Here is a 19386-nt window from a genome sequence, read left to right as displayed (position 1 = left end):
CCCACACCTAACCCCACCCCCACACCTAACCCCACCCCCACACCTAACCTAACCCCACCCCCACACCTAACCCCACCCCCACACCTAACCCCACCCCCACAACCAACCCCACCCCCACACCTAAGCCCACCCCACCCCCACACCTAACCCCACCCTCACACCTAACCCCACCCCACACCTAACCTAACCCCACCCCCACACCTAACCCCACCCCCACACCCACACCTAACCCCACCCCCAACCCCACAACTAACCCCACCCCCACACCTAACCCCACCCCCACACCCACACCTAACCCCACCCCCACACCTAACCCCACCCCAACCCCACACCTAACCCCACCCCCACACCTAACCCCACCCCCACACCTAACCCCAGCCCACCCCCACACCTAACCCCACCCCCACACCTAACCCCAGCTGTATATAGCCTCTCTACTGTATGTAGCCTCTCTACTGTATATAGCCTCTCTACTGTATATAGCCTCTCTACTGTATATAACCTCTCTACTGTATATAACCTCTCTACTGTATATAGCATCTCTACTGTATATAGCATCTCTACTGTATATAGCCTCTCTACTGTATATAGCCTCTCTACTGTATATAGCCTCTCTACTGTATATAGCCTCTCTACTGTATATAGCCTCTCTACTGTATATAGCCTCTCTACTGTATATAACCTCTCTACTGTATATAACCTGTCTTTTTACTGTTGTTTTATTTCTTTACCTACATATTGTTCACCTAATACCTTTTTTGCACTATTGGTTAGAGCCTGTAAGTAAGCATTTCACTGTAAGGTCCTACACCTGTTGTATTCAGCATTTCACTGTGAGGTCTACTACACCTGTTGTATTCAGCATTTCACTGTAAGGTCTACTACACCTGTTGTATTCAGCATTTCACTGTGAGGTCTACTACACCTGTTGTATTCAGCATATAATAGGTTCTATAGGTTAGCTATATAATAGGTTCTATAGGTTAGGTTCTATAGGTTAGCTATATAATAGGTTCTATAGGTTAGCTGTATAATAGGTCCTATAGGTTAGGTTCTATAGGTTAGCTATATAATAGGTTCTATAGGTTAGGTTCTATAGGTTAGCTATATAATAGGTTCTATAGGTTAGCTATATAATAGGTTATATAGGTTAGCTGTATAATAGGTTCTATAGGTTAGCTATATAATAGGTTCTATAGGTTAGGTTCTATAGGTTAGCTATATAATAGGTTCTATAGGTTAGCTATATAATATGTTATATAGGTTAACTGTATAATAGGTTCTATAGGTTAGCTATAAAATAGGTTCTATAGGTTAGGTTCTATAGGTTAGCTATATAATAGGTTCTATAGGTTAGGTTCTATAGGTTAGCTATATAATAGGTTCTATAGGTTAGGTTCTATAGGTTAGCTATATAATAGGTTCTATAAGTTAGGTTCTATAGGTTAGCTATATAATAGGTTCTATAGGTTAGCTGTATAATAGGTTATATACGTTAGGTTCTATAGGTTAGCTGTATAATAGGTTCTATAGGTTAGGTTCTATAGGTTAGCTATATAATAGGTTCTATAGGTTAGCTGCATAATAGGTTCTATAGGTTAGCTATATAATAGGTTCTATAGGTTAGCTATATAATAGGTTCTATAGGTTAGCTATATAATAGGTTTTATAGGTTAGGTTCTATAGGTTAGCTATATAATAGGTTCTATAGGTTAGGTTCTATGGGTTAGGTTCTATAGGTTAGCTATATAATAGGTTCTATAGGTTAGGTTCTATAGGGTAGCTATATAATAGGTTCTATAGGTTAGGTTCTATAGGTTAGGTTCTATAGGTTAGCTATATAATAGGTTATATAGGTTAGCTGTATAATAGGTTCTATAGGTTAGCTATATAATAGGTTCTATAGGTTAGGTTCTATAGGTTAGCTATATAATAGGTTCTATAGGTTAGGTTCTATAGGTTAGCTATATAATAGGTTATATAGGTTAGGTTCTATAGGTTAGCTATATAATAGGTTCTATAGGTTAGCTATATAATAGGTTCTATAGGTTAGCTATATAATAGGTTCTATAGGTTAGCTGTATAATAGGTTCTATAGGTTAGCTATATAATAGGTTCTATAGGTTAGGTTCTATAGGTTAGCTATATAATAGGTTCTATAGGTTAGCTGTATAATAGGTCCTATAGGTTAGGTTCTAGAGGGTTAGCTATATAATAGGTTCTATAGGTTAGGTTCTATAGGTTAGCTATATAATAGGTTCTATAGGTTAGCTATATAATAGGTTATATAGGTTAGCTGTATAATAGGTTCTATAGGTTAGCTATATAATAGGTTCTATAGGTTAGGTTCTATAGGTTAGCTATATAATAGGTTATATAGGTTAAGTTCTATAGGTTAGCTATATAATAGGTTCTATAGGTTAGCTATATAATATGTTATATAGGTTAGGTTATATAGGTTAGCTATATAATAGGTTCTATAGGTTAGCTGTATAATAGGTTATATAGGTTAGGTTCTATAGGTTAGCTGTATAATAGGTTCTATAGGTTAGCTATATAATAGGTTCTATAGGTTAGGTTCTATAGGTTAGCTATATAATAGGTTCTATAGGTTAGGTTCTATAGGTTAGCTATATAATAGGTTCTATAGGTTAGGTTCTATAGGTTAGCTATATAATAGGTTCTATAGGTTAGCTATATAATATTTTGTATAGGTTAGGTTATATAGGTTAGCTATATAATAGTTTCTATAGGTTAGCTGTATAATAGGTTATATTGGTTAGGTTCTATAGGTTAGCTGTATAATAGGTTCTATAGGTTAGGTTCTATAGGTTAGCTGTATAATAGGTTCTATAGGTTAGCTGTATAATAGGTTCTATAGGTTAGCTATATAATAGGTTATATAGGTTAGGTTCTATAGGTTAGCTATATAATAGGTTCTATAGGTTAGCTATATGACAGGTTCTATAGGTTAGCTATATAATAGGTTCTATAGGTTAGGTTCTATAGGTTAGCTATATAATAGGTTCTATAGGTTAGCTGTATAATAGGTTCTATAGGTTAGCTATATAATAGGTTCTATAGGTTAGGTTCTATAGGTTAGCTATATAATAGGTTCTATAGGTTAGGTTCTATAGGTTAGCTATATAATAGGTTCTATAGGTTAGCTATATAATAGGTTCTATAGGTTAGGTTCTATAGGTTAGCTATATAATAGGTTCTATAGGTTAGCTGTATAATAGGTTCTATAGGTTAGCTATTTAATAGGTTCTATAGGTTAGGTTCTATAGGTTAGCTATATAATAGGTTCTATAGGTTAGTTATATAATAGGTTCTATAGGTTATGTTCTATAGGTTAGCTATATAATAGGTTCTATAGGTTAGGTTCTATAGGTTAGGTTCTATAGGTTAGCTATATAATAGGTTCTATAGGTTAGGTTCTATAGGGTAGCTATATAATAGGTTCTATAGGTTAGCTATATAATAGGTTCTATAGGTTAGCTGTATAATAGGTTCTATAGGTTAGGTTCTATAGGTTAGCTATATAATAGGTTATATAGGTTAGGTTCTATAGGTTAGCTATATAATAGGTTCTATAGGTTAGCTATATAATATGTTATATAGGTTAACTGTATAATAGGTTCTATAGGTTAGCTATATAATAGGTTCTATAGGTTAGGTTCTATAGGTTAGCTATATAATAGGTTCTATAGGTTAGGTTCTATAGGTTAGCTATATAATAGGTTCTATAGGTTAGGTTCTATAGGTTAGCTATATAATAGGTTCTATAGGTTAGGTTATATAGGTTAGCTATATAATAGGTTCTATAGGTTAGCTGTATAATAGGTTATATAGGTTAGGTTCTATAGGTTAGCTGTATAATAGGTTCTATAGGTTAGGTTCTATAGGTTAGCTGTATAATAGGTTCTATAGGTTAGCTGTATAATAGGTTCTATAGGTTAGCTATATAATAGGTTATATAGGTTAGGTTCTATAGGTTAGCTATATAATAGGTTCTATAGGTTAGCTATATGACAGGTTCTATAGGTTAGCTATATAATAGGTTCTATAGGTTAGGTTCTATAGGTTAGCTATATAATAGGTTCTATAGGTTAGCTGTATAATAGGTTCTATAGGTTAGCTATATAATAGGTTCTATAGGTTAGGTTCTATAGGTTAGCTATATAATAGGTTCTATAGGTTAGCTATATAATAGGTTCTATAGGTTAGGTTCTATAGGTTAGCTATATAATAGGTTCTATAGGTTAGCTATATTATTGGTTCTATAGGTTAGGTTCTATAGGTTATAAAACTGTAATGTTTTACTACAAAACATAGAAAAGTGCAATTTTCACAGTTGTTGATGTTGGGGTGGTGCTGGAGATACAACACCTAATGCAATCTTTCCACTCTGGAGGTCAATGGCCTTTGCAATGTCTTATAAACAACAGCATTTGAAAGAGAGGAAAACGACTTGTTTTGATTGCTTTAGAAATGTCTTTGATAGTTGAGGTCAGTCTCCTTTCCTCAGATAAGACGTTCTTCATGGAATGGCCCCGGGGGCCTTTGTTTCAGTTGGTACCAGTGGTTTCTGAGTTATTTCCTGTGTCATTCAGTTTGATTTCATTAGATAGCAGACAGTCCATCCTCATGTCCATCTCAACCCGTCTCTAGAAGATGAAGAGAATTAAGACATTACGCATCAATGAGTCCATTTTTTTCTGTTTATGAAGAATTCCCAGTGGAATCGCTCAGCCAGTCGGGAAATAGTTTGTTCTTCGGCAGGTTACCGGACACCTCGGAGTGAACGTAGTGTGTTAAGAGTGTTAGATTGTGCACTGGATGAGGGGGAAAAAAAGGCAATAGGAAGAGGACAAACTAGTTGATTAATACCATTAAAGCCATATCCATATTAACTGTAGTAAAGAGGAATCCTCCCCCAAAAGCCTGGGTCTCAGCTGCTCGACCGCCAGGATCAGGAAAGAAATCAGTAAATTCAGATTGAAAGTGTAGTTTGAATCAATACAAACTTGATATAGTTCCTAAAACACTCTATATAGATCCTCTGGTGTTAGAAGGAAACAGTTGGACTTCCTTTCTTTGTTTTCCCTGGTCAGATAGCACGGAGGAATAACATTGCGAAAAACAAAGGAAGGATATAATCGCAATGTTGTCATTTTTTTTTGGGGGGGCTTGATCCCCTTTCCGTGGGGACATACTGTTAAGGTGGCTATTTTGATTCAGGCCTCAACTGGCACCCCAATGGTGGAACAAGCTCCCTCACGACGCCAGGACAGCGGAGTCAATCACCACCTTCCGGAGACACCTGAAACCCCACCTCTTTAATGAATACCTGGGATAGCATAAAGTAATCCTTCTAACCCCCCCTTAAAAGATTTAGATGCACTATTGTAAAGTGGTTGTTCCACTGGATATCATAAGGTGAATGCACCAATTTGTAAGTCGCTCTGGATAAGAGCGTCTGCTAAATGACTTAAATGTTAAATGTAACTGTGTGAGATAAAGATGAAACTTTTATTTTAATTTTTTTGAAAGAAATGATCATGCATTCTGATTAATTTGCTCCACATAAAAATACCTGAGGGGCCCAAAGCTGTGGACATATTTAAAAACATTTTTAGCTTAGTTTTTTTTAGTCGTTTGGTGTTGTCATTGTTTTTTCTTTAGGTTTTTTTATTATATCCTCTTTTGTTTGGCTGTTTAGTATTTCAGTTTTTATTTTCATTGTTTTTATTATTTATTTTTTTCTTCCTGTGAAGCACATTGCGTTGCATTCTCGGTCTGAAATGAGCTGCATAAATTAAGGCTGGATTTGATTTGATTTGAAGACAAAAACATTTGATCCCCCCCCCCCCCAACCCCTCTTTTACGCTACTGCTACTCTCTGTTTATCATATATGCATAGTCACTTTAACTATACATTCATGTACATACTACCTCAATTGGGCTGACCGACCAGTGCTCCCGCACATTGGCTACCCAGGCTATCTGCATTGTGTCCCACCACCCGCCAACCCCTCTTTTTACGCTACTGCTACTCTCTGTTCATCATATATGCATAGTCACTTTAACCATATCTACATGTACATACTACCTCAATCAGCCTGACTAACCGGTGCCTGTATGTAGCCTCGCTACTGTATATAACCTCTCTACTGTATGTAGCCTCTCTACTGTATATAGCCTCTCTACTGTATATAGCCTCTCTACTGTATATAGCCTCTCTACTGTTATAGCCTCTATACTGTATATAGCCTCTCTACTGTATATAGCCTCTCTACTGTATATAGCCTCTCTACTGTATATAGCATCTCTACTGTATATAGCCTCTCTACTGTATATAGCCTCTCTACTGTATATAGCCTCTCTACTGTATATAGCCTCTCTACTGTATATAGCCTCTCTACTGTATATAGCCTCTCTACTGTATATAGCATCTCTACTGTATATAGCCTCTCTACTGTATATAGCCTCTCTACTGTATACAGCCTCTCTACTGTATATAGCATCTCTACTGTATATAGCATCTCTACTGTATATAGCCTCTCTACTGTTATAGCCTCTATACTGTATATAGCCTCTCTACTGTATATAGCCTCTCTACTGTATATAGCCTCTCTACTGTATATAGCATCTCTACTGTATATAGCCTCTCTACTGTATATAGCCTCTCTACTGTATATAGCATCTCTACTGTATATAGCCTCTCTACTGTATATAGCCTCTCTACTGTTATAGCCTCTATACTGTATATAGCCTCTCTACTGTATATAGCCTCTCTACTGTATATAGCATCTCTACTGTATATAGCCTCTCTACTGTATATAACCTCTCTACTGTATATAGCCTCTCTACTGTATATAGCCTCTCTACTGTATATAGCATCTCTACTGTATATAGCCTCTCTACTGTATATAGCCTCTCTACTGTATATAGCATCTCTACTGTATATAGCATCTCTACTGTATATAGCCTCTCTACTGTTATAGCCTCTATACTGTATATAGCCTCTCTACTGTATATAGCCTCTCTACTGTATATAGCCTCTCTACTGTATATAGCATCTCTACTGTATATAGCCTCTCTACTGTATATAGCCTCTCTACTGTATATAGCATCTCTACTGTATATAGCCTCTCTACTGTTATAGCCTCTATACTGTATATAGCCTCTCTACTGTATATAGCCTCTCTACTGTATATAGCCTCTCTACTGTATATAGCATCTCTACTGTATATAGCCTCTCTACTGTATATAGCCTCTCTACTGTTATAGCCTCTATACTGTATATAGCCTCTCTACTGTATATAGCCTCTCTACTGTATATAGCCTCTCTACTGTATATAGCCTCTCTACTGTATATAGCATCTCTACTGTATATAGCCTCTCTACTGTATATAGCCTCTCTACTGTATATAGCATCTCTACTGTATATAGCATCTCTACTGTATATAGCCTCTCTACTGTATATAGCCTCTCTACTGTATATAGCCTCTCTACTGTATATAGCATCTCTACTGTATATAGCCTCTCTACTGTATATAACCTCTCTACTGTATATAGCCTCTCTACTGTATATAGCATCTCTACTGTATATAGCATCTCTACTGTATATAGCCTCTCTACTGTATATAGCCTCTCTACTGTATATAGCATCTCTACTGTATATAGCATCTCTACTGTATATAGCCTCTCTACTGTATATAGCCTCTCTACTGTATATAACCTCTCTACTGTAAATAGCCTCTCTACTGTATATAGCCTCTCAACTGTATATAGCCTCTCTACTGTATATAGCCTCTCTACTGTATATAGCCTCTCTACTGTTATAGCCTCTCTACTGTATATAGCCTCTTTACTGTATACAGCCTCTCTACTGTATATAGCCTCTCTACTGTATATAGCCTCTCTACTGTATATAACCTCTACTGTATATAGCCTCTACTGTATATAGCCTCTCTACTGTATATAGCCTCTCTACTGTATATAACCTCTCTACTGTATATAGCCTCTCTACTGTATATAACCTCTCTACTGTATATAGCCTCTCTACTGTATATAGCCTCTTTACTGTATACAGCATCTCTACTGTATATAACCTCTCTACTGTATATAGCCTCTCTACTGTATATAGCCTCTCTACTGTATATAGCCTCTCTACTGTATATAGCCTCTACTGTATATAGCCTCTCTACTGTATATAGCATCTCTACTGTATATAGCCTCTCTACTGTATATAGCCTCTCTACTGTATATAACCTGTCTTTTTACTGTTTCTTTACCTACATATTGTTCACCTAATACCTTTTTTGCACTATTGGTTAGAGCCTGTCAGTAAGCATTTCACTGTAAGGTCCTACACCTGTTGTATTCAGCATTTCACTGTGAGGTCTACTACACCTGTTGTATTCAGCATTTCACTGTAAGGTCCTACACCTGTTGTATTCAGCATTTCACTGTGAGGTCTACTACACCTGTTGTATTCAGCATTTCACTGTGAGGTCTACTACACCTGTTGTATTCAGCATTTCACTGTGAGGTCTACTACACCTGTTGTATTCAGCATTTCACTGTAAGGTCTACTACACCTGTTGTATTCAGCATTTCACTGTGAGGTCTACTACACCTGTTGTATTCAGCATTTCACTGTAAGGTCCTACACCTGTTGTATTCAGCATTTCACTGTGAGGTCTACTACACCTGTTGTATTCAGCATTTCACTGTGAGGTCTACTACACCTGTTGTATTCAGCATTTCACTGTAAGGTCTACTACACCTGTTGTATTCAGCATTTCACTGTGAGGTCTACTACACCTGTTGTATTCAGCATTTCACTGTGAGGTCTACTACACCTGTTGTATTCAGCATTTCACTGTGAGGTCTACTACACCTGTTGTATTCAGCATTTCACTGTGAGGTCTACTACACCTGTTGTATTCAGCATTTCACTGTAAGGTCTACTACACCTGTTGTATTCAGCATTTCACTGTAAGGTCTACTACACCTGTTGTATTCAGCATTTCACTGTGAGGTCTACTACACCTGTTGTATTCAGCATTTCACTGTGAGGTCTACTACACCTGTTGTATTCAGCATTTCACTGTAAGGTCTACTACACCTGTTGTATTCAGCATTTCACTGTAAGGTCTACTACACCTGTTGTATTCAGCATTTCACTGTAAGGTCTACTACACCTGTTGTATTCAGCATTTCACTGTAAGGTCTACTACACCTGTTGTATTCAGCATTTCACTGTGAGGTCTACTACACCTGTTGTATTCAGCATTTCACTGTGAGGTCTACTACACCTGTTGTATTCAGCATTTCACTGTGAGGTCTACTACACCTGTTGTATTCAGCATTTCACTGTAAGGTCTACTACACCTGTTGTATTCAGCATTTCACTGTGAGGTCTACTACACCTGTTGTATTCAGCATTTCACTGTGAGGTCTACTACACCTGTTGTATTCAGCGCTCCTTCCTGACAAATGTTCGGTTGGCCGTAGTAGGAGCAACACTCGCTGGGAGGAGAGGATATTATTCAGACTGCCTCACATGAGGGATGAAACATCTATATTAGCCCCTATGGAAGAAAAAAAGCAGAGGCCAATGGAAGCCGATATCATTCTGGAGGGAAAGATGAAGTCCGCACTTAAAACAATGGTCAACAGTGGTCTTGTCTTAAAACAATGGTCAACAGTGGTCTTATCTTAAAACAATGGTCAACAGTGGTCTTGTCTTAAAACAATGGTCAACAGTGGTCTTGTCTTAAAACAATGGTCAACAGTGGTCTTATCTTAAAACAATGGTCAACAGTGGTCTTGTCTTAAAACAATGGTCAACAGTGGTCTTATCTTAAAACAATGGTCAACAGTGGTCTTATCTTAAAACAATGGTCAACAGTGGTCTTGTCTTAAAACAATGGTCAACAGTGGTCATTAAACAATGGTCAACAATGGTCTTATCTTAAAACAATGGTCAACAGTGGTCTTATCTTAAAACAATGGTCAACAGTGGTCTTATCTTAAAACAATGGTCAACAATGGTCTTGTTTTTAGCATCAAGCAGACCCAAGTGGCCCAGGAAAGGGGGTTTCTCTCTCTCTCTCTCTCTCTCACTCACTCACTCACTCACTCACTCACTCACTCACTCACTCACTCACTCACTCACTCACTCACTCACTCACTCGCTCACTAACTAATAAATATTTATAACAGAAAACGAAGGAAATGATGGTCCTCCGACCGGCTGTACGGTTCAGTGGCCAGAACTATTCACATAGCACCGTCACACAGAGATCTTTCCGTGTGATCTCCACTAGTGTAGGCTAGGATTGATTTAAATTCCTTTGACTGAGCAGAAACATGAATTAACACATCACGCCCATTCCTGTAGTAAATGAATGATGATTTTCTGTCAATCATTGTTAAATGATATACACACATTGTCCTTGCTGCCCACCCCAAGTCTGTGTGTTTAAAGGGATCCTATTTTTATCAGCTGTTGAATGGGTAATGTGAAATCTTAACAGGAGCTTGGCTTGACACTCTGTTTCTGTGTGGGACTGACCCACGTCCCCTAACCCTGTGTTAGGACGCTACTTACTGCTCTGATTACTGCTCCCGGGGCTGTGTCCCGAAATGGCTCCCTATTCCCTATACTGTAGAGTGCACTCCTTTCGATCAGGGCCCATAAGACCGTGGTCTAAAGTAGTGCACAGTATAGCGAATAGGGTGCCATTTGGGACACAAGAACCTGGATTCCTCAGTTGGTCAGAGATCACTAAGGGATCACACTAACCCTCATGTGATTTGTATGAGGTGAAAATAAATGAGGCTGTGAAGGCTGATATGGCCTCAGGACAGCTGGCAGTTTGTCAATAGTACTAATCCGTCAGCCTGTAAAATCACATAGGGATGTGATGATGTTCATGGTGTCGCCTTCCCTGTAGCTCAGTTGGTAGAGCATGGTGTTTGCAACGCCAGGGTTGTGGGTTTGATTCCCACGGGGGGCTAGTACAAGAAAAATTAAAAATAAAATGCATGAAATGAAAATGAAATGTATGTATTCACAACTGTAAGTCGCTCTGGATAAGAGCGTCTGCTAAATATGTAAAATGTAAATGTAATATAAATGTCACTGCTATCCACACTACTAGCCACACTGCTAGGCGAGGCTAAGGCTAGCAGTCAGGCCACACTGCTAGGCTAGCGTCATGTGATATTGCTAGCCAATCTGCTAGCCGCGAGGCTAAGGCTAGTGTCAGGCCATACTGCTAGCCACACTGCTAGGCGAGGCTAGCGTCAGGCCATAGTGCTAGCCACAATGCTAGGCGAGGCTAAGGCTAGCGTCAGGCCATACTTCTAGCCACACTGCTAGGCGAGGCTAAGGCTAGCGTCAGGTGATACTGCTAGCCACACTGCTAGGCGAGGCTAAGGCTAGCGTCAGGCCGTACTGCTAGCCACACTGCTAGGCGAGGCTAAGGCTAGCGTCAGGCCATACTGCTAGCCACACTGCTAGGCGAGTCTAAGGCTAGCGTCAGGCCACACTGCTAGGCGAGTCTAAGGCTAGCGTCAGGCCATACTGCTAGCCACACTGCTAGGCGAGTCTAAGGCTAGCGTCAGGCCATACTGCTAGCCACACTGCTAGGCGAGTCTAAGGCTAGCGTCAGGCCGTACTGCTAGCCACACTGCTAGGCGAGTCTAAGGCTAGCGTCAGGCCATACTGCTAGCCACACTGCTAGGCGTGAGTTACATAGGGGCGGTGACACACCGCTTTTCCTCTTTAATAATAATTCAAAGACCCCATTGTGTCGACTGAATCAGATAGACAACATCAGTCACGGTTGCTGTAATGTAGCCTAGCTTTACTTCCTCAGCTTGACTTGTGACAACAAAGACAAGAGTTTAGCCTGTACAAGTTGAAGAACTGGGGTGGGGTTCTAAACTAACATATGGTATTGTCTTAAGACAATGTATATTTGGTAATGGGATGTTGTTGTTGACCTGGCCAGGCCTCTGAGATGTTTGCAGAGGGAGGGAATGTGGAACCAGTGGAATTTGAAAAGCAGTCTCACATCTATACTGGTACTGCTGCTCCTCTCACATCTATACTGGTACTGCTGCCCCTCTCACATCTATACTGGTACTGCTGCCCCTCTCACATCTATACTGGTACTGCTGCCCCTCTCACATCTATACTGGTACTGCTGCCCCTCACATCTATACTGGTACTGCTGCCCCCTCTCACATCTATACTGGTACTGCTGCCCCTCTCACATCTATACTGGTACTGCTGCCCCTCTCACATCTATACAGGTACTGCTGCCCCTCTCACATCTATACTGGTACTGCTGCCCCTCTCACATCTATACTGGTACTGCTGCCCCTCTCACATCTATACTGGTACTGCTGCCCCTCTCACATCTATACTGGTACTGCTGCCCCTCACATCTATACTAGTACTGCTGCCCCCCTCACATCTATACTGGTACTGCTGCCCCTCTCACATCTATACTGGTACTGCTGCCCCTCTCACATCTATACTGGTACTGCTGCCCCTCTCACATCTATACTGGTACTGCTGCCCCTCTCACATCTATACTGGTACTGCTGCCCCTCTCACATCTATACTGGTACTGCTGCCCCTCTCACATCTATACTGGTACTGCTGCCCCCTCTCACATCTATACTGGTACTGCTGCCCCCCTCACATCTATACTGGTACTGCTGCCCCTCTCACATCTATACTGGTACTGCTGCCCTCTCACATCTATACTGGTACTGCTGCCCCTCTCACATCTATACTGGTACTGCTGCCCCTCTCACATCTATACTGGTACTGCTGCCCCTCTCACATCTATACTGGTACTGCTGCCCCGCTCACATCTATAATGGTACTGCTGCCCCTCTCACATCTATACTGGTACTGCTGCCCCTCTCACATCCATACTGGTACTGCTGCCCCTCTCACATCTATACTGGTACTGCTGCCCCCTCTCACATCTATACTGGTACTGCTGCCCCCCTCCCATCTATACTGGTACTGCTGCCCCCCTCCCATCTATACTGGTACTGCTGCCCCCTCCCATCTATACTGGTACTGCTGCCCCTCTCACATCTATACTGGTACTGCTTCCCCTCTCACATCTATACAGGTACTGCTGCCCCTCTCACATATATACTGGTACTGCTACACCTCTCACATCTATACTGGTACTGCTGCCCCCTCTCACATCTATACTGGTACTGCTGCCCCTCTCACATCAATACTGGTACTGCTGCCCCTCTCACATCTATACTGGTACTGCTGCACCTCTCACATCTATACTGGTAATGCTGCCCCTCTCACATCTATACTGGTACTGCTGCCCCCTCTCACATCTATACTGGTACTGCTGCCCCTCTCACATCTATACTGGTACTGCTGCCCCTCTCACATCTATACTGGTACTGCTGCCCCTCTCACATCTATACTGGTACTGCTGCCCCTCTCACATCTATACTGGTACTGCTGCCCCTCTCACATCTATACTGGTACTGCTGCCCCTCTCACATCTATACTGGTACTGCTGCCCCTCTCACATCTATACAGGTACTGCTGCCCCTCTCACATCTATACTGGTACTGCTGCCCCCTCTCACATCTATACTGGTACTGCTGCCCCTCTCACATCTATACTGGTACTGCTGCCCCCTCTCACATCTATACAGGTACTGCTGCCCCTCTCACATCTATACTGGTACTGCTGCCCCTCTCACATCTATACTGGTACTGCTGCCCCTCACATCTATACAGGTACTGCTGCCCCTCACACATCTATACTGGTACTGCTGCCCCTCACATCTATACAGGTACTGCTGCCCCTCTCACATCTATACTGGTACTGCTGCCCCTCTCACATCTATACTGGTACTGCTGCCCCCTCTCACACCTATACTGGTACTGCTGCCCCTCACATCTATACAGGTACTGCTGCCCCTCTCACATCTATACAGGTACTGCTGCCCCTCTCACATCTATACTGGTACTGCTGCCCCTCTCACATCTATACTGGTACTGCTGCCCCCTCTCACATCTATACTGGTACTGCTGCCCCTCTCACATCTATACTGGTACTGCTGCCCCTCTCACATCTATACTGGTACTGCTGCCCCCTCTCACATCTATACTGGTACTGCTGCCCCTCCCACATCTATACTGGTACTGCTGCTCCTCTCACATCTATACAGGTACTGCTGCCCCCTCTCACATCTATACTGGTACTGCTGCCCCTCTCACATCTATACTGGTACTGCTGCCCCTCTCACATCTATACTGGTACTGCTGCCCCTCTCACATCTATACAGGTACTGCTGCCCCTCTCACATCTATACTGGTACTGCTGCCCCCTCTCACATCTATACTGGTACTGCTGCCCCTCTCACATCTATACTGGTACTGCTGCCCCCTCTCACATCTATACAGGTACTGCTGCCCCTCTCACATCTATACTGGTACTGCTGCCCCTCTCACATCTATACTGGTACTGCTGCCCCTCACATCTATACAGGTACTGCTGCCCCTCACACATCTATACTGGTACTGCTGCCCCTCACATCTATACAGGTACTGCTGCCCCTCTCACATCTATACTGGTACTGCTGCCCCTCTCACATCTATACTGGTACTGCTGCCCCCTCTCACATCTATACTGGTACTGCTGCCCCTCACATCTATAGAGGTACTGCTGCCCCTCTCACATCTATACAGGTACTGCTGCCCCTCTCACATCTATACTGGTACTGCTGCCCCTCTCACATCTATACTGGTACTGCTGCCCCTCTCACATCTATACTGGTACTGCTGCCCCTCTCACATCTATACTGGTACTGCTGCCCCTCACATCTATACTGGTACTGCTGCCCCTCTCACATCTATACTGGTACTGCTGCCCCTCTCACATCTATACTGGTACTGCTGCCCCTCACATCTATACTGGTACTGCTGCCCCTCTCACATCTATACTGGTACTGCTGCCCCTCACATCTATACTGGTACTGCTGCCCCTCTCACATCTATACTGGTACTGCTGCCCCTCTCACATCTATACTGGTACTGCTGCCCCTCACATCTATACTGGTACTGCTGCCCCTCTCACATCTATACTGGTACTGCTGCCCCTCACATCTATACTGGTACTGCTGCCCCCTCTCACATCTATACTGGTACTGCTGCCCTCTTCCTATGACTAGTACAGCTCTCATACGGTATGTGACCGTATAGGACTTATACATGTTTGATGTTTGACCTTTTCCCTCCTCCTTGTTTAGACATAGTTAGATATTGTCTGCGATGCCAGGAAAACAACTAATTGTGCGGCCAGATCAGGGATACCCTGCCATTTAGACCTGTTCCCATATGACATTTGATTCATGGGCCGGTTTACCTCAATCCATACATTCATCTATTTTCGACAAATTAAGTTATGGTAATCTCATTGACATCTACGTCATCAGAGTAACCTATTTTCAAAATGATTCTGCTTCTATTGGCTTATTAACCCGGATCATTGAATTATAAGACATATTCTTCACTTTTTTATTATCTAACTATAACTAAAGTAACTTTGTTACTTATCCATTTGTCTATAGTCTAGACTCCCAACTGTAAATTTACAGTGTAAATATTGTGTAAAGATAATTGCCTTAGGCAGTTAACCCACTGTTCCCCGGTAGACCGTTATTGTCAATTTAAATTTGTTCTTAACTGACTTGCCTAGTTAAATAAGGGTTAAATAAATAAATAGAAAATTAAAATTAAACAGGCACAAACACAAACTGTATGTAGAATGCATTTAACCACAAAATATTTTTAAAAGAAAACCTTCTACAGTAACCAGTCTGATGTACACTACATAACTACAAAACACAAACACAACACAACACTACATAACACAGCACAACACTACATAACACAGCACAACGCAAGACAACACAAGACAAGACAAGGCAAGACAAGACAAGACAAGACAAGACAAGACAAGACAAGACAAGACAAGACAAGACAAGACATCCTTAAGGGGAAAATAGTTTTGTGTCATCGTGATGTGTCCAGTGACACTTTGCTTCTTGAAAGTCCAATATCTTGAAAACTTGACTGCTGACATGCAACAGAATTTGGGACTGGGGCCTCCCGAGTGGCAGATATTTGATATAACCATGTGCTTTGAAAACTGCCACTGCAGCAAAAACATTTTTTAGTTATGTGAAACATCCAGAGAGGCAAACAAACTGGTTCTATGACCAAAGGTGGAAGAAGACCCTGCCCAGATCTGGATAGATGGACACAGAGACATAGAATTGGCCAAATCTGGATAGATAGAGTCATCGATACTCCCTGTATAAGATTAATCAAAAAAGTCAAAACTATCTCCGTAAAGGCTAGCTATCTAACTGTAATGCTAAGTTGCTAGCTAACACACCACGGCGCGTCATGGAGCTACGTAGCTACTCGCAGGAAGGCAGGAAGCTAGGCAGGAAGATAGGCAGAGAGACAGTCAGGAAGCTAGGTAGCTACTCGCAGGAAGGCAGGAAGCTAGGTAAGGACACAGGCAGAGAGACAGTCAGGAAGCTAGGTAGCTACTCGCAGGAAGTCAGGAAGCTAGGCAGGGAGACAGCCAGAGAGACAGTCAGGAAGCTAGGTAGCTACTCGCAGGAAGTCAGGAAGCTAGGCAGGGAGACAGGCAGAGAGACAGTCAGGAAGCTAGGTAGCTACTCGCAGGAAGGCAGGAAGCTAGGTAAGGACACAGGCAGAGAGACAGTCAGGAAGCTAGGTAGCTACTCGCAGGAAGTCAGGAAGCTAGGCAGGGAGACAGGCAGAGAGACAGTCAGGAAGCTAGGTAGCTACTCGCAGGAAGGCAGGAAGCTAGGCAGGGAGACAATCAGGGAGCTAGGCAGGGAGACAGCCAGAGAGACAGTCAGGAAGCTAGGTAGCTACTCGCAGGAAGGCAGGAAGCTAGGTAAGGACACAGGCAGAGAGACAGGCAGAGAGACAGCCAGGAAGCTAGGTAGCTACTCGCAGGAAGGCAGGAAGCTAGGCAGGGAGACAGGCAGAGAGACAGTCAGGAAGCTAGGTAGCTACTCGCAGGAAGGCAGGAAGCTAGGCAGGGAGACAGGCAGAGAGACAGTCAGGAAGCTAGGTAGCTACTCGCAGGAAGGCAGGAAGCTAGGCAGGGAGACAGGCAGGAAGCTAGGTAGGGACACAGGCAGAGAGACAGCCAGGGAGGTCGGTAGGGAGACAGGGAGAGAGACAGTCAGGGAGCTAGGTAGCTACTCGCAGGAAGGCAGGAAGCTAGGCAGGGAGACAGCCAGGAAGCTAGGCAGGGAGACAGCCAGAGAGACAGTCAGGAAGCTAGGTAGCTACTCGCAGGAAGGCAGGAAGCTAGGCAGGGAGACAGGCAGAGAGACAGCCAGGGAGGTCGGTAGGGAGACAGGGAGAGAGACAGTCAGAGAGACAGCCAGGGAGCTAGGTAGGGTGACAGGTAGGGAGACAGTCAGGAAGCTAGGCAGGGAGACAGCCAGGGAGGTCGGTAGGGAGACAGGGAGAGAGACAGTCAGGGAGCTAGGTAGCTACTCGAGGGAAGGCAGGAAGCTAGGCAGGGAGACAGCCAGAGAGACAGGCAGGAAGCTAGGTAGCTACTCGCAGGAAGGCAGGAAGCTAGGTAAGGACACAGGCAGAGAGACAGGCAGAGAGACAGCCAGGGAGGTCGGTTGGGAGACAGGGAGAGAGACAGGCAGAGAGACAGCCAGGGAGCTAGGTAGGGTGACAGGTAGGGAGAGAGTGAGACAGACAGACAGAAAGGCAGGGAGACAGTGAGACAGGCTGGCCTATAAAAACAGAGGCATCATGGGAATAGCAGCCATTGGAGCCTGGCTGTCAGGCCCCATAAAAGGTTAGCACACAGAGGGCTGGCTTGTTGATATGGCAAAGCCCCCAGCTCAGCTGGAACAGTTAATGAGGCCCTTCTCATGTCTCCTCCTCTCCCTCATCCCTTTCTCCCTCATCCCTTTCTCCCTCATCCCTTCCTCCCTCTTTCCACAGCCTCCACTTCCTCCTGGGGGGGAACAACTGCATGGAGGGAGGCATGGATTCACTCTCTCTCTCCTTCTTTCGCTCTCTCTTTCTGTCTTTCTCTTTCTTTCACTCTCTACTCTCTCTCTCTGTCTCTCTCTGTCTCTCTCTCTGCCTCTCTCTTCTCTCTCTGTCTGTCTCTCTCTCTACTCTCTCTCTCTGCCCCCCTTATTCTCTCTCTCTCTCTCTCTCTCGCTCTCTCTGAATTCAATTCAATTTAAGGGGTTTATTGTCATGGGAAACATATGTTAACATTGCCAAAGCAAGTGAGTAGATAATATACAAAAATGAAATAAACAATAAAAATGAACAGTAAACATTGCACACACAGAAGTTCCAAAATAATAAAGACGTTACAATTGTCATATTCTGTCTATTTACAGTGTTGTAGCGATGTACAAATGGTTAAAGTACAAGGCGGAAAATAAACATAAATATGGGTTGTATTTACAATGGTGTTTGTTCTTCACTGGTTGCCCTTTTCTTGTGGCAACAGGTCACAAATTTTGCTGCTGTGATGACACACTGTGGTATTTCACCCAGTAGATATGGGAGTTTATCAAAATTGGATTTGTTTTTCGAATTCTTTTTGGGTCTGTGCAAACAGAGGGAAATATATGTCTCTAATATGGTCATACATTTGGCAGGAGGTTAGGAAGTGCACCTCAGTTTCCACCTCATTTTGTGGGCAGTGTTGCACATAGCCTGTCTTCTCTTGAGAGCCAGGTCTGCCTACGGCGGCCTTTCTCAATAGCAAGGCTATGCTCACTGAGTCTGTACATAGTCAAAGCTTTCCTTAAGTTTGGGTCAGTCACAGTGGTCAGGTATTCTGCCACTGTGTACTCTGTGTTTAGGGCCAAATAGCATTCTAGTTTGCTCTGTTTTTTTTTGTAAATTCTTTCCATTGTGTCAAGTAATTATCTTTTAGTTTTCTAATGATTTGGTTGGGTCTACTTGTGTTTCTGCGCTGGGGCTCTGTGGGGTCTGTTTGTGTTTGTGAACAGAGCCCCAGGACCAGCTTGCTTAGGGGACTCTACTCCAGGTTCATCTCTCTGTAGGTGATGGCTTTGTTATGGAAAGTTTGGGAATCGCTTCCTTTTAGGTGGTTGTAGAATTTAACAGCTCTTTTCTGTATTTTGATAATTACCGGGTATCGGCCTAATTCTGCATGCATTCACCATCTCTCTCTCTCTCTCTCCCTCCCTGTCCTGCTAGCTGTACCGTGACGGGAGCAGAGGAGAGGGTGACAGATTG

General features: G+C 42.7%; 1 protein-coding gene across 2 annotated transcripts in view; it reads left to right on the top strand.

Moving 5' to 3' along the window:
- The window catches only part of LOC106585976 (AT-rich interactive domain-containing protein 3A), a 244762-nt gene that overhangs the window by 31311 nt on the left and 194065 nt on the right, over positions 1–19386 (top strand). The window lies entirely within an intron of this gene.

Source organism: Salmo salar, chromosome ssa24 (genome assembly GCF_905237065.1).
Source record: "Salmo salar chromosome ssa24, Ssal_v3.1, whole genome shotgun sequence".
In the NCBI taxonomy this organism is placed as follows: domain Eukaryota; kingdom Metazoa; phylum Chordata; class Actinopteri; order Salmoniformes; family Salmonidae; genus Salmo; species Salmo salar.
The sequence above is the reverse complement of the archived record's forward strand: the minus strand, read 5'-3'. Positions and strand labels throughout refer to the sequence as shown.